The following is a 21,472-nucleotide window of genomic DNA, read 5'->3' as shown; positions in this document are numbered from 1 at the left end:
TGCGCGTGTCATAATAGGCTCTGAGCCTTTATATACCTGTGCACAGCAGCAGCCACCTTCAGTCTGCTGCTGGACAGCCAGCAGCAGCAGCAGCAGGAGAGGTATGTAATCAGGAGCCCTCCTGCTAAGGGTAGACAGCTGCTCGTTCCACCCCACCCCCCGCCTTAATTGGTTCTCCTCCCTTCCAACGGTGTTGAGGCGGGTGGGAACAGCAGGGGGTGAAGGTGCTGTGTTTAAAGAGGTGGAGTTATGCAGATCTAAAACGCGTGGATTGCAGCAGCAGCAAGCCGAAAAGTGCAGGCATGTAAGGGATCTAGAGGTTGACAACATGTCTTCTTAACGGGAGTCCAGGAGCTCATCTCCACAAATGGACTTTTCAGGATCCTTGGGTGGCTCCGTAGTTTGAAACCAATTCTGGTTATCGCTTCTCGGCCTTTTGGCTAAGATCAAGTGTAGTATCTGTTCTTATCAGTTTAATATCTGATACGTCCCCTATCTGGGGACCATATATTAAATGGATTTTTAGAACAGGGAGATGGAAAAAGAGCTTGCTCTGTCCACTCCACGCATTGACCTGGTATTGCAGTATCTCCAGGACCGGTGCACCCCTTCTTTAATGCAGTTTCTAAAATCAGAAAGAATTGAATTCAATGTTTTTTGTTCATTTTGCTTGTTTGTCGGATTTTGGGATGGACTCTTTGGCTTTGCTTTTCTTCTCCTCATTGGATTTTTCATGTTCAAAGTTGCAGAAGCCAGATTACAAGCTCATTTTGGTTCAACTTCAGCAACTGTGCATTGCATTGCCATGTAATGTGATGCAATGCTATCTTTCTAGCTCTCCCTTTTTACTTCCTTTTGGATAAACAGACATATTAGGCAAGCATTTTGGAGCTTTCACCTAAATAACTACAGGTGGTGAGATAAGCTGCACAATATAATTGACCTTTCAGTATATTGTTGCACACACACCATCTATTTAGCAAATGCCCTTGTTATCAACAGCAGCCTTTTAAACTCACCTGAGCTAACAGGTATGTGCGCTGGTTACTCTGCTGCGCTTAAAATTTCTTTTTTGGTTTGCTACAATGCCTTTTCTGAAACGTTGTCTCCTTCTGCTGGAACACTGACTTCTTTCATTTAATGCCTGCAGACTATAAAAGAGAACCCAACCCAAAAAGTTTGGTTGATTAGTCTGTGGCATTCTGTTAAACTGTTGCTTATGGCGGTCTCTGTGAGCTTCTCAGCGACATTCAGCCAGCCAGGTATCCTGCCTGCAGTAGATGGAATGTGGCAATGGAACGCTGGCTGCGCGTGTCATAATAGGCTCTGAGCCTTTATATACCTGTGCACAGCAGCAGCCACCTTCAGTCTGCTGCTGGACAGCCAGCAGCAGCAGCAGCAGCAGGAGAGGTATGTAATCAGGAGCCCTCCTGCTAAGGGTAGACAGCTGCTCGTTCCACCCCACCCCCCGCCTTAATTGGTTCTCCTCCCTTCCAACGGTGTTGAGGCGGGTGGGAACAGCAGGGGGTGAAGGTGCTGTGTTTAAAGAGGTGGAGTTATGCAGATCTAAAACGCGTGGATTGCAGCAGCAGCAAGCCGAAAAGTGCAGGCATGTAAGGGATCTAGAGGTTGACAACATGTCTTCTTAACGGGAGTCCAGGAGCTCATCTCCACAAATGGACTTTTCAGGATCCTTGGGTGGCTCCGTAGTTTGAAACCAATTCTGGTTATCGCTTCTCGGCCTTTTGGCTAAGATCAAGTGTAGTATCTTTTGAAAAGGCGGTTTTGTCCTTGGGCTGCTCTAGTAAATTGATGCACATTACACACTGGTTTGGTGCACTTGTTACTACGCCAGGTGGCTCATAGAGTCATCTGATGGAAAACATGGCCCTCCAGGATCGAAGTCACTAGGCTGGGTAAGTGTGAGGGCTTTGGAGCAATGTGCCCCAGGAGTAGGCGCCCTGGTGGGAGTCCAAGCTTACTGGGACTGGGAACCCCAGAAAGACTTGGGCTTCGTAGCACGCCGCACCTTTGCCAATCATACTTTCTGATCAACACCCCCTATTCCTGGCCTCCGGGCTAGGAAGGGGAATTTTTATAAACCCGGTCGGAGGTCCGGTCAGCTTTGGGCTGAGAAACCAACACAGGCTCCAGCTCCACTAGGGTGGCAGCCTAGCTGGACGCTGGGAGCACGAAAACGGCTCTTCTCTGGCTTCGGCAAGAGAGAGCATCGGAGATCCCCGACCCTCGCTGTGGCCTTCTGGCTCGGAGGGATGGGGATGGTTTATTGGGGACCCTCTCCTCCGGGAAGGGTCCACATGAATCCTCGCCTCGTGCGCTGTTTTGGTGTGACTTCGGTCACATTTTTCAGTGCCTTGGATGCAGCTTCAATCAAAAAATCTGTTCTTATCAGTTTAATATCTGATACGTCCCCTATCTGGGGACCATATATTAAATGGATTTTTAGAACAGGGAGATGGAAAAAGAGCTTGCTCTGTCCACTCCACGCATTGACCTGGTATTGCAGTATCTCCAGGACCGGTGCACCCCTTCTTTAATGCAGTTTCTAAAATCAGAAAGAATTGAATTCAATGTTTTTTGTTCATTTTGCTTGTTTGTCGGATTTTGGGATGGACTCTTTGGCTTTGCTTTTCTTCTCCTCATTGGATTTTTCATGTTCAAAGTTGCAGAAGCCAGATTACAAGCTCATTTTGGTTCAACTTCAGCAACTGTGCATTGCATTGCCATGTAATGTGATGCAATGCTATCTTTCTAGCTCTCCCTTTTTACTTCCTTTTGGATAAACAGACATATTAGGCAAGCATTTTGGAGCTTTCACCTAAATAACTACAGGTGGTGAGATAAGCTGCACAATATAATTGACCTTTCAGTATATTGTTGCACACACACCATCTATTTAGCAAATGCCCTTGTTATCAACAGCAGCCTTTTAAACTCACCTGAGCTAACAGGTATGTGCGCTGGTTACTCTGCTGCGCTTAAAATTTCTTTTTTGGTTTGCTACAATGCCTTTTCTGAAACGTTGTCTCCTTCTGCTGGAACACTGACTTCTTTCATTTAATGCCTGCAGACTATAAAAGAGAACCCAACCCAAAAAGTTTGGTTGATTAGTCTGTGGCATTCTGTTAAACTGTTGCTTATGGCGGTCTCTGTGAGCTTCTCAGCGACATTCAGCCAGCCAGGTATCCTGCCTGCAGTAGATGGAATGTGGCAATGGAACGCTGGCTGCGCGTGTCATAATAGGCTCTGAGCCTTTATATACCTGTGCACAGCAGCAGCCACCTTCAGTCTGCTGCTGGACAGCCAGCAGCAGCAGCAGCAGCAGGAGAGGTATGTAATCAGGAGCCCTCCTGCTAAGGGTAGACAGCTGCTCGTTCCACCCCACCCCCCGCCTTAATTGGTTCTCCTCCCTTCCAACGGTGTTGAGGCGGGTGGGAACAGCAGGGGGTGAAGGTGCTGTGTTTAAAGAGGTGGAGTTATGCAGATCTAAAACGCGTGGATTGCAGCAGCAGCAAGCCGAAAAGTGCAGGCATGTAAGGGATCTAGAGGTTGACAACATGTCTTCTTAACGGGAGTCCAGGAGCTCATCTCCACAAATGGACTTTTCAGGATCCTTGGGTGGCTCCGTAGTTTGAAACCAATTCTGGTTATCGCTTCTCGGCCTTTTGGCTAAGATCAAGTGTAGTATCTTTCGAAAAGGCGGTTTTGGATGTTGGCCGCCCTAGTAGATTGATACATTATGCACACTGGGGTTTAGGCGCTTGTTAGTACGCCAGGTGGCTAATATAGTCATCTGGTGGAAAGCATGGCCCCCCAGGATCGACGCCATTGGGCCGGGGAAGATCGAAAGCCCGAAGTGTGAAGTGCCCCAGGAGTGGTGACCCTGGGGTGCCTTAACTCACTGGGATTGGGAACCCCACTTGAGTTTATGGCACATTTGCACTAGCACTTCAATATTTCTTTCTTCACACACACCCTTATTCCGGGCCTTCTGGCCTTAGGATGGGGAATTTTTCAATTCCCGGTCGAAGGTCCGGGCAGTATTATACTGTGAAACCTTCACTATTTATTTAATTTTTTTTTGTCACTGTGTGTCCACTTTTTCACGTGTGTCCACGTCCTTACTAGGATTTTGTCGGGATGCGGTTCCCTTACGGGTTCCTCTCTTGGCAGGTCTAGGGGGGGAGTGTGTGGCCATCAGGTTCCGCTCCCCCCTGAACCCCCCTGGCTCTCCTCTTTCGGGAGGAGAGCGTTGTTGGCTCCCCTCTTCCGGGAGGGGAGCACAGTCTTTGGCTCCCAGTGCCTTGCTCGGGTGAGAACTCGGGCAGGTATTGGGGGTAAGATTGGGTCGCCTCTGGCTCCGGCTGGAGGTGGCTATTTGTCCCTGTTCCTCGCTGTGGCCTTCTGGCTCGGAGGGACGGGGAATGGTTTGGGGGACCCTTCTCCTTTTGGAGAGGGTTTCAAGAAGACCAGCATCCTAGTGCACTTTTTTTGTGGCACTTGTCACTTTTTTAAGCGCACTCGGGTTTTGTACACGAATTCGGGCTTTCGATAAAAGAAATCTGTTCTTATCAGTTTAATATCTGATACGTCCCCTATCTGGGGACCATATATTAAATGGATTTTTAGAACAGGGAGATGGAAAAAGAGCTTGCTCTGTCCACTCCACGCATTGACCTGGTATTGCAGTATCTCCAGGACCGGTGCACCCCTTCTTTAATGCAGTTTCTAAAATCAGAAAGAATTGAATTCAATGTTTTTTGTTCATTTTGCTTGTTTGTCGGATTTTGGGATGGACTCTTTGGCTTTGCTTTTCTTCTCCTCATTGGATTTTTCATGTTCAAAGTTGCAGAAGCCAGATTACAAGCTCATTTTGGTTCAACTTCAGCAACTGTGCATTGCATTGCCATGTAATGTGATGCAATGCTATCTTTCTAGCTCTCCCTTTTTACTTCCTTTTGGATAAACAGACATATTAGGCAAGCATTTTGGAGCTTTCACCTAAATAACTACAGGTGGTGAGATAAGCTGCACAATATAATTGACCTTTCAGTATATTGTTGCACACACACCATCTATTTAGCAAATGCCCTTGTTATCAACAGCAGCCTTTTAAACTCACCTGAGCTAACAGGTATGTGCGCTGGTTACTCTGCTGCGCTTAAAATTTCTTTTTTGGTTTGCTACAATGCCTTTTCTGAAACGTTGTCTCCTTCTGCTGGAACACTGACTTCTTTCATTTAATGCCTGCAGACTATAAAAGAGAACCCAACCCAAAAAGTTTGGTTGATTAGTCTGTGGCATTCTGTTAAACTGTTGCTTATGGCGGTCTCTGTGAGCTTCTCAGCGACATTCAGCCAGCCAGGTATCCTGCCTGCAGTAGATGGAATGTGGCAATGGAACGCTGGCTGCGCGTGTCATAATAGGCTCTGAGCCTTTATATACCTGTGCACAGCAGCAGCCACCTTCAGTCTGCTGCTGGACAGCCAGCAGCAGCAGCAGCAGGAGAGGTATGTAATCAGGAGCCCTCCTGCTAAGGGTAGACAGCTGCTCGTTCCACCCCACCCCCCGCCTTAATTGGTTCTCCTCCCTTCCAACGGTGTTGAGGCGGGTGGGAACAGCAGGGGGTGAAGGTGCTGTGTTTAAAGAGGTGGAGTTATGCAGATCTAAAACGCGTGGATTGCAGCAGCAGCAAGCCGAAAAGTGCAGGCATGTAAGGGATCTAGAGGTTGACAACATGTCTTCTTAACGGGAGTCCAGGAGCTCATCTCCACAAATGGACTTTTCAGGATCCTTGGGTGGCTCCGTAGTTTGAAACCAATTCTGGTTATCGCTTCTCGGCCTTTTGGCTAAGATCAAGTGTAGTATCTGTTCTTATCAGTTTAATATCTGATACGTCCCCTATCTGGGGACCATATATTAAATGGATTTTTAGAACAGGGAGATGGAAAAAGAGCTTGCTCTGTCCACTCCACGCATTGACCTGGTATTGCAGTATCTCCAGGACCGGTGCACCCCTTCTTTAATGCAGTTTCTAAAATCAGAAAGAATTGAATTCAATGTTTTTTGTTCATTTTGCTTGTTTGTCGGATTTTGGGATGGACTCTTTGGCTTTGCTTTTCTTCTCCTCATTGGATTTTTCATGTTCAAAGTTGCAGAAGCCAGATTACAAGCTCATTTTGGTTCAACTTCAGCAACTGTGCATTGCATTGCCATGTAATGTGATGCAATGCTATCTTTCTAGCTCTCCCTTTTTACTTCCTTTTGGATAAACAGACATATTAGGCAAGCATTTTGGAGCTTTCACCTAAATAACTACAGGTGGTGAGATAAGCTGCACAATATAATTGACCTTTCAGTATATTGTTGCACACACACCATCTATTTAGCAAAAGCCCTTGTTATCAACAGCAGCCTTTTAAACTCACCTGAGCTAACAGGTATGTGCGCTGGTTACTCTGCTGCGCTTAAAATTTCTTTTTTGGTTTGCTACAATGCCTTTTCTGAAACGTTGTCTCCTTCTGCTGGAACACTGACTTCTTTCATTTAATGCCTGCAGACTATAAAAGAGAACCCAACCCAAAAAGTTTGGTTGATTAGTCTGTGGCATTCTGTTAAACTGTTGCTTATGGCGGTCTCTGTGAGCTTCTCAGCGACATTCAGCCAGCCAGGTATCCTGCCTGCAGTAGATGGAATGTGGCAATGGAACGCTGGCTGCGCGTGTCATAATAGGCTCTGAGCCTTTATATACCTGTGCACAGCAGCAGCCACCTTCAGTCTGCTGCTGGACAGCCAGCAGCAGCAGCAGCAGGAGAGGTATGTAATCAGGAGCCCTCCTGCTAAGGGTAGACAGCTGCTCGTTCCACCCCACCCCCCGCCTTAATTGGTTCTCCTCCCTTCCAACGGTGTTGAGGCGGGTGGGAACAGCAGGGGGTGAAGGTGCTGTGTTTAAAGAGGTGGAGTTATGCAGATCTAAAACGCGTGGATTGCAGCAGCAGCAAGCCGAAAAGTGCAGGCATGTAAGGGATCTAGAGGTTGACAACATGTCTTCTTAACGGGAGTCCAGGAGCTCATCTCCACAAATGGACTTTTCAGGATCCTTGGGTGGCTCCGTAGTTTGAAACCAATTCTGGTTATCGCTTCTCGGCCTTTTGGCTAAGATCAAGTGTAGTATCTGTTCTTATCAGTTTAATATCTGATACGTCCCCTATCTGGGGACCATATATTAAATGGATTTTTAGAACAGGGAGATGGAAAAAGAGCTTGCTCTGTCCACTCCACGCATTGACCTGGTATTGCAGTATCTCCAGGACCGGTGCACCCCTTCTTTAATGCAGTTTCTAAAATCAGAAAGAATTGAATTCAATGTTTTTTGTTCATTTTGCTTGTTTGTCGGATTTTGGGATGGACTCTTTGGCTTTGCTTTTCTTCTCCTCATTGGATTTTTCATGTTCAAAGTTGCAGAAGCCAGATTACAAGCTCATTTTGGTTCAACTTCAGCAACTGTGCATTGCATTGCCATGTAATGTGATGCAATGCTATCTTTCTAGCTCTCCCTTTTTACTTCCTTTTGGATAAACAGACATATTAGGCAAGCATTTTGGAGCTTTCACCTAAATAACTACAGGTGGTGAGAGAAGCTGCACAATATAATTGACCTTTCAGTATATTGTTGCACACACACCATCTATTTAGCAAAAGCCCTTGTTATCAACAGCAGCCTTTTAAACTCACCTGAGCTAACAGGTATGTGCGCTGGTTACTCTGCTGCGCTTAAAATTTCTTTTTTGGTTTGCTACAATGCCTTTTCTGAAACGTTGTCTCCTTCTGCTGGAACACTGACTTCTTTCATTTAATGCCTGCAGACTATAAAAGAGAACCCAACCCAAAAAGTTTGGTTGATTAGTCTGTGGCATTCTGTTAAACTGTTGCTTATGGCGGTCTCTGTGAGCTTCTCAGCGACATTCAGCCAGCCAGGTATCCTGCCTGCAGTAGATGGAATGTGGCAATGGAACGCTGGCTGCGCGTGTCATAATAGGCTCTGAGCCTTTATATACCTGGGCACAGCAGCAGCCACCTTCAGTCTGCTGCTGGACAGCCAGCAGCAGCAGCAGCAGCAGGAGAGGTATGTAATCAGGAGCCCTCCTGCTAAGGGTAGACAGCTGCTCGTTCCACCCCACCCCCCGCCTTAATTGGTTCTCCTCCCTTCCAACGGTGTTGAGGCGGGTGGGAACAGCAGGGGGTGAAGGTGCTGTGTTTAAAGAGGTGGAGTTATGCAGATCTAAAACGCGTGGATTGCAGCAGCAGCAAGCCGAAAAGTGCAGGCATGTAAGGGATCTAGAGGTTGACAACATGTCTTCTTAACGGGAGTCCAGGAGCTCATCTCCACAAATGGACTCTTCAGGATCCTTGGGTGGCTCCGTAGTTTGAAACCAATTCTGGTTATCGCTTCTCGGCCTTTTGGCTAAGATCAAGTGTAGTATCTGTTCTTATCAGTTTAATATCTGATACGTCCCCTATCTGGGGACCATATATTAAATGGATTTTTAGAACAGGGAGATGGAAAAAGAGCTTGCTCTGTCCACTCCACGCATTGACCTGGTATTGCAGTATCTCCAGGACCGGTGCACCCCTTCTTTAATGCAGTTTCTAAAATCAGAAAGAATTGAATTCAATGTTTTTTGTTCATTTTGCTTGTTTGTCGGATTTTGGGATGGACTCTTTGGCTTTGCTTTTCTTCTCCTCATTGGATTTTTCATGTTCAAAGTTGCAGAAGCCAGATTACAAGCTCATTTTGGTTCAACTTCAGCAACTGTGCATTGCATTGCCATGTAATGTGATGCAATGCTATCTTTCTAGCTCTCCCTTTTTACTTCCTTTTGGATAAACAGACATATTAGGCAAGCATTTTGGAGCTTTCACCTAAATAACTACAGGTGGTGAGATAAGCTGCACAATATAATTGACCTTTCAGTATATTGTTGCACACACACCATCTATTTAGCAAATGCCCTTGTTATCAACAGCAGCCTTTTAAACTCACCTGAGCTAACAGGTATGTGCGCTGGTTACTCTGCTGCGCTTAAAATTTCTTTTTTGGTTTGCTACAATGCCTTTTCTGAAACGTTGTCTCCTTCTGCTGGAACACTGACTTCTTTCATTTAATGCCTGCAGACTATAAAAGAGAACCCAACCCAAAAAGTTTGGTTGATTAGTCTGTGGCATTCTGTTAAACTGTTGCTTATGGCGGTCTCTGTGAGCTTCTCAGCGACATTCAGCCAGCCAGGTATCCTGCCTGCAGTAGATGGAATGTGGCAATGGAACGCTGGCTGCGCGTGTCATAATAGGCTCTGAGCCTTTATATACCTGTGCACAGCAGCAGCCACCTTCAGTCTGCTGCTGGACAGCCAGCAGCAGCAGCAGCAGGAGAGGTATGTAATCAGGAGCCCTCCTGCTAAGGGTAGACAGCTGCTCGTTCCACCCCACCCCCCGCCTTAATTGGTTCTCCTCCCTTCCAACGGTGTTGAGGCGGGTGGGAACAGCAGGGGGTGAAGGTGCTGTGTTTAAAGAGGTGGAGTTATGCAGATCTAAAACGCGTGGATTGCAGCAGCAGCAAGCCGAAAAGTGCAGGCATGTAAGGGATCTAGAGGTTGACAACATGTCTTCTTAACGGGAGTCCAGGAGCTCATCTCCACAAATGGACTTTTCAGGATCCTTGGGTGGCTCCGTAGTTTGAAACCAATTCTGGTTATCGCTTCTCGGCCTTTTGGCTAAGATCAAGTGTAGTAACTGTTCTTATCAGTTTAATATCTGATACGTCCCCTATCTGGGGACCATATATTAAATGGATTTTTAGAACAGGGAGATGGAAAAAGAGCTTGCTCTGTCCACTCCACGCATTGACCTGGTATTGCAGTATCTCCAGGACCGGTGCACCCCTTCTTTAATGCAGTTTCTAAAATCAGAAAGAATTGAATTCAATGTTTTTTGTTCATTTTGCTTGTTTGTCGGATTTTGGGATGGACTCTTTGGCTTTGCTTTTCTTCTCCTCATTGGATTTTTCATGTTCAAAGTTGCAGAAGCCAGATTACAAGCTCATTTTGGTTCAACTTCAGCAACTGTGCATTGCATTGCCATGTAATGTGATGCAATGCTATCTTTCTAGCTCTCCCTTTTTACTTCCTTTTGGATAAACAGACATATTAGGCAAGCATTTTGGAGCTTTCACCTAAATAACTACAGGTGGTGAGATAAGCTGCACAATATAATTGACCTTTCAGTATATTGTTGCACACACACCATCTATTTAGCAAATGCCCTTGTTATCAACAGCAGCCTTTTAAACTCACCTGAGCTAACAGGTATGTGCGCTGGTTACTCTGCTGCGCTTAAAATTTCTTTTTTGGTTTGCTACAATGCCTTTTCTGAAACGTTGTCTCCTTCTGCTGGAACACTGACTTCTTTCATTTAATGCCTGCAGACTATAAAAGAGAACCCAACCCAAAAAGTTTGGTTGATTAGTCTGTGGCATTCTGTTAAACTGTTGCTTATGGTGGTCTCTGTGAGCTTCTCAGCGACATTCAGCCAGCCAGGTATCCTGCCTGCAGTAGATGGAATGTGGCAATGGAACGCTGGCTGCGCGTGTCATAATAGGCTCTGAGCCTTTATATACCTGTGCACAGCAGCAGCCACCTTCAGTCTGCTGCTGGACAGCCAGCAGCAGCAGCAGCAGGAGAGGTATGTAATCAGGAGCCCTCCTGCTAAGGGTAGACAGCTGCTCGTTCCACCCCACCCCCCGCCTTAATTGGTTCTCCTCCCTTCCAACGGTGTTGAGGCGGGTGGGAACAGCAGGGGGTGAAGGTGCTGTGTTTAAAGAGGTGGAGTTATGCAGATCTAAAACGCGTGGATTGCAGCAGCAGCAAGCCGAAAAGTGCAGGCATGTAAGGGATCTAGAGGTTGACAACATGTCTTCTTAACGGGAGTCCAGGAGCTCATCTCCACAAATGGACTTTTCAGGATCCTTGGGTGGCTCCGTAGTTTGAAACCAATTCTGGTTATCGCTTCTCGGCCTTTTGGCTAAGATCAAGTGTAGTATCTGTTCTTATCAGTTTAATATCTGATACGTCCCCTATCTGGGGACCATATATTAAATGGATTTTTAGAACAGGGAGATGGAAAAAGAGCTTGCTCTGTCCACTGCACGCATTGACCTGGTATTGCAGTATCTCCAGGACCGGTGCACCCCTTCTTTAATGCAGTTTCTAAAATCAGAAAGAATTGAATTCAATGTTTTTTGTTCATTTTGCTTGTTTGTCGGATTTTGAGATGGACTCTTTGGCTTTGCTTTTCTTCTCCTCATTGGATTTTTCATGTTCAAAGTTGCAGAAGCCAGATTACAAGCTCATTTTGGTTCAACCTCAGCAACTGTGCATTGCATTGCCATGTAATGTGATGCAATGCTATCTTTCTAGCTCTCCCTTTTTACTTCCTTTTGGATAAACAGACATATTAGGCAAGCATTTTGGAGCTTTCACCTAAATAACTACAGGTGGTGAGATAAGCTGCACAATATAATTGACCTTTCAGTATATTGTTGCACACACACCATCTATTTAGCAAATGCCCTTGTTATCAACAGCAGCCTTTTAAACTCACCTGAGCTAACAGGTATGTGCGCTGGTTACTCTGCTGCGCTTAAAATTTCTTTTTTGGTTTGCTACAATGCCTTTTCTGAAACGTTGTCTCCTTCTGCTGGAACACTGACTTCTTTCATTTAATGCCTGCAGACTATAAAAGAGAACCCAACCCAAAAAGTTTGGTTGATTAGTCTGTGGCATTCTGTTAAACTGTTGCTTATGGCGGTCTCTGTGAGCTTCTCAGCGACATTCAGCCAGCCAGGTATCCTGCCTGCAGTAGATGGAATGTGGCAATGGAACGCTGGCTGCGCGTGTCATAATAGGCTCTGAGCCTTTATATACCTGTGCACAGCAGCAGCCACCTTCAGTCTGCTGCTGGACAGCCAGCAGCAGCAGCAGCAGGAGAGGTATGTAATCAGGAGCCCTCCTGCTAAGGGTAGACAGCTGCTCGTTCCACCCCACCCCCCGCCTTAATTGGTTCTCCTCCCTTCCAACGGTGTTGAGGCGGGTGGGAACAGCAGGGGGTGAAGGTGCTGTGTTTAAAGAGGTGGAGTTATGCAGATCTAAAACGCGTGGATTGCAGCAGCAGCAAGCCGAAAAGTGCAGGCATGTAAGGGATCTAGAGGTTGACAACATGTCTTCTTAACGGGAGTCCAGGAGCTCATCTCCACAAATGGACTTTTCAGGATCCTTGGGTGGCTCCGTAGTTTGAAACCAATTCTGGTTATCGCTTCTCGGCCTTTTGGCTAAGATCAAGTGTAGTATCTGTTCTTATCAGTTTAATATCTGATACGTCCCCTATCTGGGGACCATATATTAAATGGATTTTTAGAACAGGGAGATGGAAAAAGAGCTTGCTCTGTCCACTCCACGCATTGACCTGGTATTGCAGTATCTCCAGGACCGGTGCACCCCTTCTTTAATGCAGTTTCTAAAATCAGAAAGAATTGAATTCAATGTTTTTTGTTCATTTTGCTTGTTTGTCGGATTTTGGGATGGACTCTTTGGCTTTGCTTTTCTTCTCCTCATTGGATTTTTCATGTTCAAAGTTGCAGAAGCCAGATTACAAGCTCATTTTGGTTCAACTTCAGCAACTGTGCATTGCATTGCCATGTAATGTGATGCAATGCTATCTTTCTAGCTCTCCCTTTTTACTTCCTTTTGGATAAACAGACATATTAGGCAAGCATTTTGGAGCTTTCACCTAAATAACTACAGGTGGTGAGATAAGCTGCACAATATAATTGACCTTTCAGTATATTGTTGCACACACACCATCTATTTAGCAAATGCCCTTGTTATCAACAGCAGCCTTTTAAACTCACCTGAGCTAACAGGTATGTGCGCTGGTTACTCTGCTGCGCTTAAAATTTCTTTTTTGGTTTGCTACAATGCCTTTTCTGAAACGTTGTCTCCTTCTGCTGGAACACTGACTTCTTTCATTTAATGCCTGCAGACTATAAAAGAGAACCCAACCCAAAAAGTTTGGTTGATTAGTCTGTGGCATTCTGTTAAACTGTTGCTTATGGCGGTCTCTGTGAGCTTCTCAGCGACATTCAGCCAGCCAGGTATCCTGCCTGCAGTAGATGGAATGTGGCAATGGAACGCTGGCTGCGCGTGTCATAATAGGCTCTGAGCCTTTATATACCTGTGCACAGCAGCAGCCACCTTCAGTCTGCTGCTGGACAGCCAGCAGCAGCAGCAGCAGGAGAGGTATGTAATCAGGAGCCCTCCTGCTAAGGGTAGACAGCTGCTCGTTCCACCCCACCCCCCGCCTTAATTGGTTCTCCTCCCTTCCAACGGTGTTGAGGCGGGTGGGAACAGCAGGGGGTGAAGGTGCTGTGTTTAAAGAGGTGGAGTTATGCAGATCTAAAACGCGTGGATTGCAGCAGCAGCAAGCCGAAAAGTGCAGGCATGTAAGGGATCTAGAGGTTGACAACATGTCTTCTTAACGGGAGTCCAGGAGCTCATCTCCACAAATGGACTTTTCAGGATCCTTGGGTGGCTCCGTAGTTTGAAACCAATTCTGGTTATCGCTTCTCGGCCTTTTGGCTAAGATCAAGTGTAGTATCTGTTCTTATCAGTTTAATATCTGATACGTCCCCTATCTGGGGACCATATATTAAATGGATTTTTAGAACAGGGAGATGGAAAAAGAGCTTGCTCTGTCCACTCCACGCATTGACCTGGTATTGCAGTATCTCCAGGACCGGTGCACCCCTTCTTTAATGCAGTTTCTAAAATCAGAAAGAATTGAATTCAATGTTTTTTGTTCATTTTGCTTGTTTGTCGGATTTTGGGATGGACTCTTTGGCTTTGCTTTTCTTCTCCTCATTGGATTTTTCATGTTCAAAGTTGCAGAAGCCAGATTACAAGCTCATTTTGGTTCAACTTCAGCAACTGTGCATTGCATTGCCATGTAATGTGATGCAATGCTATCTTTCTAGCTCTCCCTTTTTACTTCCTTTTGGATAAACAGACATATTAGGCAAGCATTTTGGAGCTTTCACCTAAATAACTACAGGTGGTGAGATAAGCTGCACAATATAATTGACCTTTCAGTATATTGTTGCACACACACCATCTATTTAGCAAATGCCCTTGTTATCAACAGCAGCCTTTTAAACTCACCTGAGCTAACAGGTATGTGCGCTGGTTACTCTGCTGCGCTTAAAATTTCTTTTTTGGTTTGCTACAATGCCTTTTCTGAAACGTTGTCTCCTTCTGCTGGAACACTGACTTCTTTCATTTAATGCCTGCAGACTATAAAAGAGAACCCAACCCAAAAAGTTTGGTTGATTAGTCTGTTGCATTCTGTTAAACTGTTGCTTATGGCGGTCTCTGTGAGCTTCTCAGCGACATTCAGCCAGCCAGGTATCCTGCCTGCAGTAGATGGAATGTGGCAATGGAACGCTGGCTGCGCGTGTCATAATAGGCTCTGAGCCTTTATATACCTGTGCACAGCAGCAGCCACCTTCAGTCTACTGCTGGACAGCCAGCAGCAGCAGCAGCAGGAGAGGTATGTAATCAGGAGCCCTCCTGCTAAGGGTAGACAGCTGCTCGTTCCACCCCACCCCCCGCCTTAATTGGTTCTCCTCCCTTCCAACGGTGTTGAGGCGGGTGGGAACAGCAGGGGGTGAAGGTGCTGTGTTTAAAGAGGTGGAGTTATGCAGATCTAAAACGCGTGGATTGCAGCAGCAGCAAGCCGAAAAGTGCAGGCATGTAAGGGATCTAGAGGTTGACAACATGTCTTCTTAACGGGAGTCCAGGAGCTCATCTCCACAAATGGACTTTTCAGGATCCTTGGGTGGCTCCGTAGTTTGAAACCAATTCTGGTTATCGCTTCTCGGCCTTTTGGCTAAGATCAAGTGTAGTATCTGTTCTTATCAGTTTAATATCTGATACGTCCCCTATCTGGGGACCATATATTAAATGGATTTTTAGAACAGGGAGATGGAAAAAGAGCTTGCTCTGTCCACTCCACGCATTGACCTGGTATTGCAGTATCTCCAGGACCGGTGCACCCCTTCTTTAATGCAGTTTCTAAAATCAGAAAGAATTGAATTCAATGTTTTTTGTTCATTTTGCTTGTTTGTCGGATTTTGGGATGGACTCTTTGGCTTTGCTTTTCTTCTCCTCATTGGATTTTTCATGCTCAAAGTTGCAGAAGCCAGATTACAAGCTCATTTTGGTTCAACTTCAGCAACTGTGCATTGCATTGCCATGTAATGTGATGCAATGCTATCTTTCTAGCTCTCCCTTTTTACTTCCTTTTGGATAAACAGACATATTAGGCAAGCATTTTGGAGCTTTCACCTAAATAACTACAGGTGGTGAGATAAGCTGCACAATATAATTGACCTTTCAGTATATTGTTGCACACACACCATCTATTTAGCAAATGCCCTTGTTATCAACAGCAGCCTTTTAAACTCACCTGAGCTAACAGGTATGTGCGCTGGTTACTCTGCTGCGCTTAAAATTTCTTTTTTGGTTTGCTACAATGCCTTTTCTGAAACGTTGTCTCCTTCTGCTGGAACACTGACTTCTTTCATTTAATGCCTGCAGACTATAAAAGAGAACCCAACCCAAAAAGTTTGGTTGATTAGTCTGTGGCATTCTGTTAAACTGTTGCTTATGGCGGTCTCTGTGAGCTTCTCAGCGACATTCAGCCAGCCAGGTATCCTGCCTGCAGTAGATGGAATGTGGCAATGGAACGCTGGCTGCGCGTGTCATAATAGGCTCTGAGCCTTTATATACCTGTGCACAGCAGCAGCCACCTTCAGTCTGCTGCTGGACAGCCAGCAGCAGCAGCAGCAGGAGAGGTATGTAATCAGGAGCCCTCCTGCTAAGGGTAGACAGCTGCTCGTTCCACCCCACCCCCCGCCTTAATTGGTTCTCCTCCCTTCCAACGGTGTTGAGGCGGGTGGGAACAGCAGGGGGTGAAGGTGCTGTGTTTAAAGAGGTGGAGTTATGCAGATCTAAAACGCGTGGATTGCAGCAGCAGCAAGCCGAAAAGTGCAGGCATGTAAGGGATCTAGAGGTTGACAACATGTCTTCTTAACGGGAGTCCAGGAGCTCATCTCCACAAATGGACTTTTCAGGATCCTTGGGTGGCTCCGTAGTTTGAAACCAATTCTGGTTATCGCTTCTCGGCCTTTTGGCTAAGATCAAGTGTAGTATCTGTTCTTATCAGTTTAATATCTGATACGTCCCCTATCTGGGGACCATATATTAAATGGATTTTTAGAACAGGGAGATGGAAAAAGAGCTTGCTCTGTCCACTCCACGCATTGACCTGGTATTGCAGTATCTCCAGGACCGGTGCACCCCTTCTTTAATGCAGTTTCTAAAATCAGAAAGAATTGAATTCAATGTTTTTTGTTCATTTTGCTTGTTTGTCGGATTTTGGGATGGACTCTTTGGCTTTGCTTTTCTTCTCCTCATTGGATTTTTCATGTTCAAAGTTGCAGAAGCCAGATTACAAGCTCATTTTGGTTCAACTTCAGCAACTGTGCATTGCATTGCCATGTAATGTGATGCAATGCTATCTTTCTAGCTCTCCCTTTTTACTTCCTTTTGGATAAACAGACATATTATGCAAGCATTTTGGAGCTTTCACCTAAATAACTACAGGTGGTGAGATAAGCTGCACAATATAATTGACCTTTCAGTATATTGTTGCACACACACCATCTATTTAGCAAATGCCCTTGTTATCAACAGCAGCCTTTTAAACTCACCTGAGCTAACAGGTATGTGCGCTGGTTACTCTGCTGCGCTTAAAATTTCTTTTTTGGTTTGCTACAATGCCTTTTCTGAAACGTTGTCTCCTTCTGCTGGAACACTGACTTCTTTCATTTAATGCCTGCAGACTATAAAAGAGAACCCAACCCAAAAAGTTTGGTTGATTAGTCTGTGGCATTCTGTTAGACTGTTGCTTATGGCGGTCTCTGTGAGCTTCTCAGCGACATTCAGCCAGCCAGGTATCCTGCCTGCAGTAGATGGAATGTGGCAATGGAACGCTGGCTGCGCGTGTCATAATAGGCTCTGAGCCTTTATATACCTGTGCACAGCAGCAGCCACCTTCAGTCTGCTGCTGGACAGCCAGCAGCAGCAGCAGCAGGAGAGGTATGTAATCAGGAGCCCTCCTGCTAAGGGTAGACAGCTGCTCGTTCCACCCCACCCCCCGCCTTAATTGGTTCTCCTCCCTTCCAACGGTGTTGAGGCGGGTGGGAACAGCAGGGGGTGAAGGTGCTGTGTTTAAAGAGGTGGAGTTATGCAGATCTAAAACGCGTGGATTGCAGCAGCAGCAAGCCGAAAAGTGCAGGCATGTAAGGGATCTAGAGGTTGACAACATGTCTTCTTAACGGGAGTCCAGGAGCTCATCTCCACAAATGGACTTTTCAGGATCCTTGGGTGGCTCCGTAGTTTGAAACCAATTCTGGTTATCGCTTCTCGGCCTTTTGGCTAAGATCAAGTGTAGTATCTGTTCTTATCAGTTTAATATCTGATACGTCCCCTATCTGGGGACCATATATTAAATGGATTTTTAGAACAGGGAGATGGAAAAAGAGCTTGCTCTGTCCACTCCACGCATTGACCTGGTATTGCAGTATCTCCAGGACCGGTGCACCCCTTCTTTAATGCAGTTTCTAAAATCAGAAAGAATTGAATTCAATGTTTTTTGTTCATTTTGCTTGTTTGTCGGATTTTGGGATGGACTCTTTGGCTTTGCTTTTCTTCTCCTCATTGGATTTTTCATGTTCAAAGTTGCAGAAGCCAGATTACAAGCTCATTTTGGTTCAACTTCAGCAACTGTGCATTGCATTGCCATGTAATGTGATGCAATGCTATCTTTCTAGCTCTCCCTTTTTACTTCCTTTTGGATAAACAGACATATTAGGCAAGCATTTTGGAGCTTTCACCTAAATAACTACAGGTGGTGAGATAAGCTGCACAATATAATTGACCTTTCAGTATATTGTTGCACACACACCATCTATTTAGCAAATGCCCTTGTTATCAACAGCAGCCTTTTAAACTCACCTGAGCTAACAGGTATGTGCGCTGGTTACTCTGCTGCGCTTAAAATTTCTTTTTTGGTTTGCTACAATGCCTTTTCTGAAACGTTGTCTCCTTCTGCTGGAACACTGACTTCTTTCATTTAATGCCTGCAGACTATAAAAGAGAACCCAACCCAAAAAGTTTGGTTGATTAGTCTGTGGCATTCTGTTAAACTGTTGCTTATGGCGGTCTCTGTGAGCTTCTCAGCGACATTCAGCCAGCCAGGTATCCTGCCTGCAGTAGATGGAATGTGGCAATGGAACGCTGGCTGCGCGTGTCATAATAGGCTCTGAGCCTTTATATACCTGTGCACAGCAGCAGCCACCTTCAGTCTGCTGCTGGACAGCCAGCAGCAGCAGCAGCAGGAGAGGTATGTAATCAGGAGCCCTCCTGCTAAGGGTAGACAGCTGCTCGTTCCACCCCACCCCCCGCCTTAATTGGTTCTCCTCCCTTCCAACGGTGTTGAGGCGGGTGGGAACAGCAGGGGGTGAAGGTGCTGTGTTTAAAGAGGTGGAGTTATGCAGATCTAAAACGCGTGGATTGCAGCAGCAGCAAGCCGAAAAGTGCAGGCATGTAAGGGATCTAGAGGTTGACAACATGTCTTCTTAACGGGAGTCCAGGAGCTCATCTCCACAAATGGACTTTTCAGGATCCTTGGGTGGCTCCGTAGTTTGAAACCAATTCTGGTTATCGCTTCTCGGCCTTTTGGCTAAGATCAAGTGTAGTATCTGTTCTTATCAGTTTAATATCTGATACGTCCCCTATCTGGGGACCATATATTAAATGGATTTTTAGAACAGGGAGATGGAAAAAGAGCTTGCTCTGTCCACTCCACGCATTGACCTGGTATTGCAGTATCTCCAGGACCGGTGCACCCCTTCTTTAATGCAGTTTCTAAAATCAGAAAGAATTGAATTCAATGTTTTTTGTTCATTTTGCTTGTTTGTCGGATTTTGGGATGGACTCTTTGGCTTTGCTTTTCTTCTCCTCATTGGATTTTTCATGTTCAAAGTTGCAGAAGCCAGATTACAAGCTCATTTTGGTTCAACTTCAGCAACTGTGCATTGCATTGCCATGTAATGTGATGCAATGCTATCTTTCTAGCTCTCCCTTTTTACTTCCTTTTGGATAAACAGACATATTAGGCAAGCATTTTGGAGCTTTCACCTAAATAACTACAGGTGGTGAGATAAGCTGCACAATATAATTGACCTTTCAGTATATTGTTGCACACACACCATCTATTTAGCAAATGCCCTTGTTATCAACAGCAGCCTTTTAAACTCACCTGAGCTAACAGGTATGTGCGCTGGTTACTCTGCTGCGCTTAAAATTTCTTTTTTGGTTTGCTACAATGCCTTTTCTGAAACGTTGTCTCCTTCTGCTGGAACACTGACTTCTTTCATTTAATGCCTGCAGACTATAAAAGAGAACCCAACCCAAAAAGTTTGGTTGATTAGTCTGTGGCATTCTGTTAAACTGTTGCTTATGGCGGTCTCTGTGAGCTTCTCAGCGACATTCAGCCAGCCAGGTATCCTGCCTGCAGTAGATGGAATGTGGCAATGGAACGCTGGCTGCGCGTGTCATAATAGGCTCTGAGCCTTTATATACCTGTGCACAGCAGCAGCCACCTTCAGTCTGCTGCTGGACAGCCAGCAGCAGCAGCAGCAGGAGAGGTATGTAATCAGGAGCCCTCCTGCTAAGGGTAGACAGCTGCTCGTTCCACCCCACCCCCCGCCTTAATTGGTTCTCCTCCCTTCCAACGGTGTTGAGGCGGGTGGGAACAGCAGGGGGTGAAGGTGCTGTGTTTAAAGAGGTGGAGTTATGCAGATCTAAAACGCGTGGATTGCAGCAGCAGCAAGCCGAAAAGTGCAGGCATGTAAGGGATCTAGAGGTTGACAACATGTCTTCTTAACGGGAGTCCAGGAGCTCATCTCCACAAATGGACTTTTCAGGATCCTTGGGTGGCTCCGTAGTTTGAAACCAATTCTGGTTATCGTTTCTCGGCCTTTTGGCTAAGATCAAGTGTAGTATCTGATCTTATCAGTTTAATATCTGATACGTCCCCTATCTGGGGACCATATATTAAATGGATTTTTAGAACAGGGAGATGGAAAAAGAGCTTGCTCTGTCCACTCCACGCATTGACCTGGTATTGCAGTATCTCCAGGACCGGTGCACCCCTTCTTTAATGCAGTTTCTAAAATCAGAAAGAATTGAATTCAATGTTTTTTGTTCATTTTGCTTGTTTGTCGGATTTTGGGATGGACTCTTTGGCTTTGCTTTTCTTCTCCTCATTGGATTTTTCATGTTCAAAGTTGCAGAAGCCAGATTACAAGCTCATTTTGGTTCAACTTCAGCAACTGTGCATTGCATTGCCATGTAATGTGATGCAATGCTATCTTTCTAGCTCTCCCTTTTTACTTCCTTTTGGATAAACAGACATATTAGGCAAGCATTTTGGAGCTTTTACCTAAATAACTACAGGTGGTGAGATAAGCTGCACAATATAATTGACCTTTCAGTATATTGTTGCACACACACCATCTATTTAGCAAATGCCCTTGTTATCAACAGCAGCCTTTTAAACTCACCTGAGCTAACAGGTATGTGCGCTGGTTACTCTGCTGCGCTTAAAATTTCTTTTTTGGTTTGCTACAATGCCTTTTCTGAAACGTTGTCTCCTTCTGCTGGAACACTGACTTCTTTCATTTAATGCCTGCAGACTATAAAAGAGAACCCAACCCAAAAAGTTTGGTTGATTAGTCTGTGGCATTCTGTTAAACTGTTGCTTATGGCGGTCTCTGTGAGCTTCTCAGCGACATTCTGCCAGCCAGGTATCCTGCCTGCAGTAGATGGAATGTGGCAATGGAACGCTGGCTGCGCGTGTCATAATAGGCTCTGAGCCTTTATATACCTGTGCACAGCAGCAGCCACCTTCAGTCTGCTGCTGGACAGCCAGCAGCAGCAGCAGCAGGAGAGGTATGTAATCAGGAGCCCTCCTGCTAAGGGTAGACAGCTGCTCGTTCCACCCCACCCCCCGCCTTAATTGGTTCTCCTCCCTTCCAACGGTGTTGAGGCGGGTGGGAACAGCAGGGGGTGAAGGTGCTGTGTTTAAAGAGGTGGAGTTATGCAGATCTAAAACGCGTGGATTGCAGCAGCAGCAAGCCGAAAAGTGCAGGCATGTAAGGGATCTAGAGGTTGACAACATGTCTTCTTAACGGGAGTCCAGGAGCTCATCTCCACAA

General features: G+C 45.7%; 14 non-coding genes and 3 pseudogenes across 14 annotated transcripts; all 17 read left to right on the top strand.

Annotated features, from left to right (window-relative positions):
- Window positions 1-420: 420 nt before the first annotated feature.
- LOC141218979 (U2 spliceosomal RNA) lies at window positions 421-611 on the top strand. The gene has a single exon (XR_012287607.1). It is a non-coding gene; the product is annotated as a U2 spliceosomal RNA (small nuclear RNA).
- A 1,118-nt stretch (window positions 612-1,729) lies between these two features.
- On the top strand, window positions 1,730-1,845 carry LOC141219221 (U2 spliceosomal RNA; annotated as a pseudogene).
- A 525-nt stretch (window positions 1,846-2,370) lies between these two features.
- On the top strand, window positions 2,371-2,552 carry LOC141219176 (U2 spliceosomal RNA). Its single transcript, XR_012287805.1, has one exon. It is a non-coding gene; the product is annotated as a U2 spliceosomal RNA (small nuclear RNA).
- Window positions 2,553-3,670: 1,118 nt separating this feature from the next.
- On the top strand, window positions 3,671-3,762 carry LOC141219225 (U2 spliceosomal RNA; annotated as a pseudogene).
- Window positions 3,763-4,555: 793 nt separating this feature from the next.
- On the top strand, window positions 4,556-4,735 carry LOC141219187 (U2 spliceosomal RNA; annotated as a pseudogene).
- Window positions 4,736-5,850: 1,115 nt separating this feature from the next.
- On the top strand, window positions 5,851-6,041 carry LOC141218978 (U2 spliceosomal RNA). The gene has a single exon (XR_012287606.1). It is a non-coding gene; the product is annotated as a U2 spliceosomal RNA (small nuclear RNA).
- A 1,115-nt stretch (window positions 6,042-7,156) lies between these two features.
- LOC141218977 (U2 spliceosomal RNA) lies at window positions 7,157-7,347 on the top strand. Its single transcript, XR_012287605.1, has one exon. It is a non-coding gene; the product is annotated as a U2 spliceosomal RNA (small nuclear RNA).
- A 1,118-nt stretch (window positions 7,348-8,465) lies between these two features.
- On the top strand, window positions 8,466-8,656 carry LOC141218975 (U2 spliceosomal RNA). Its single transcript, XR_012287604.1, has one exon. It is a non-coding gene; the product is annotated as a U2 spliceosomal RNA (small nuclear RNA).
- A 1,115-nt stretch (window positions 8,657-9,771) lies between these two features.
- On the top strand, window positions 9,772-9,962 carry LOC141219149 (U2 spliceosomal RNA). The gene has a single exon (XR_012287779.1). It is a non-coding gene; the product is annotated as a U2 spliceosomal RNA (small nuclear RNA).
- Window positions 9,963-11,077: 1,115 nt separating this feature from the next.
- On the top strand, window positions 11,078-11,268 carry LOC141219165 (U2 spliceosomal RNA). Its single transcript, XR_012287794.1, has one exon. It is a non-coding gene; the product is annotated as a U2 spliceosomal RNA (small nuclear RNA).
- A 1,115-nt stretch (window positions 11,269-12,383) lies between these two features.
- LOC141218974 (U2 spliceosomal RNA) lies at window positions 12,384-12,574 on the top strand. The gene has a single exon (XR_012287603.1). It is a non-coding gene; the product is annotated as a U2 spliceosomal RNA (small nuclear RNA).
- Window positions 12,575-13,689: 1,115 nt separating this feature from the next.
- LOC141218973 (U2 spliceosomal RNA) lies at window positions 13,690-13,880 on the top strand. The gene has a single exon (XR_012287602.1). It is a non-coding gene; the product is annotated as a U2 spliceosomal RNA (small nuclear RNA).
- A 1,115-nt stretch (window positions 13,881-14,995) lies between these two features.
- On the top strand, window positions 14,996-15,186 carry LOC141218971 (U2 spliceosomal RNA). Its single transcript, XR_012287600.1, has one exon. It is a non-coding gene; the product is annotated as a U2 spliceosomal RNA (small nuclear RNA).
- A 1,115-nt stretch (window positions 15,187-16,301) lies between these two features.
- Window positions 16,302-16,492, top strand: LOC141218970 (U2 spliceosomal RNA). The gene has a single exon (XR_012287599.1). It is a non-coding gene; the product is annotated as a U2 spliceosomal RNA (small nuclear RNA).
- Window positions 16,493-17,607: 1,115 nt separating this feature from the next.
- LOC141218969 (U2 spliceosomal RNA) lies at window positions 17,608-17,798 on the top strand. The gene has a single exon (XR_012287598.1). It is a non-coding gene; the product is annotated as a U2 spliceosomal RNA (small nuclear RNA).
- A 1,115-nt stretch (window positions 17,799-18,913) lies between these two features.
- Window positions 18,914-19,104, top strand: LOC141218968 (U2 spliceosomal RNA). The gene has a single exon (XR_012287597.1). It is a non-coding gene; the product is annotated as a U2 spliceosomal RNA (small nuclear RNA).
- A 1,115-nt stretch (window positions 19,105-20,219) lies between these two features.
- LOC141219169 (U2 spliceosomal RNA) lies at window positions 20,220-20,410 on the top strand. Its single transcript, XR_012287798.1, has one exon. It is a non-coding gene; the product is annotated as a U2 spliceosomal RNA (small nuclear RNA).
- Window positions 20,411-21,472: the final 1,062 nt, after the last annotated feature.

The sequence above is a fragment of the Phyllobates terribilis genome, unplaced genomic scaffold (genome assembly GCF_046119375.1).
Source record: "Phyllobates terribilis strain yellow unplaced genomic scaffold, ASM4611937v1 Scaffold_255__1_contigs__length_2797608, whole genome shotgun sequence".
NCBI classification, from domain to species: domain Eukaryota; kingdom Metazoa; phylum Chordata; class Amphibia; order Anura; family Dendrobatidae; genus Phyllobates; species Phyllobates terribilis.
Note: the sequence above shows the minus strand (reverse complement) of the source record. Positions and strands in the feature narration are given on the sequence as shown.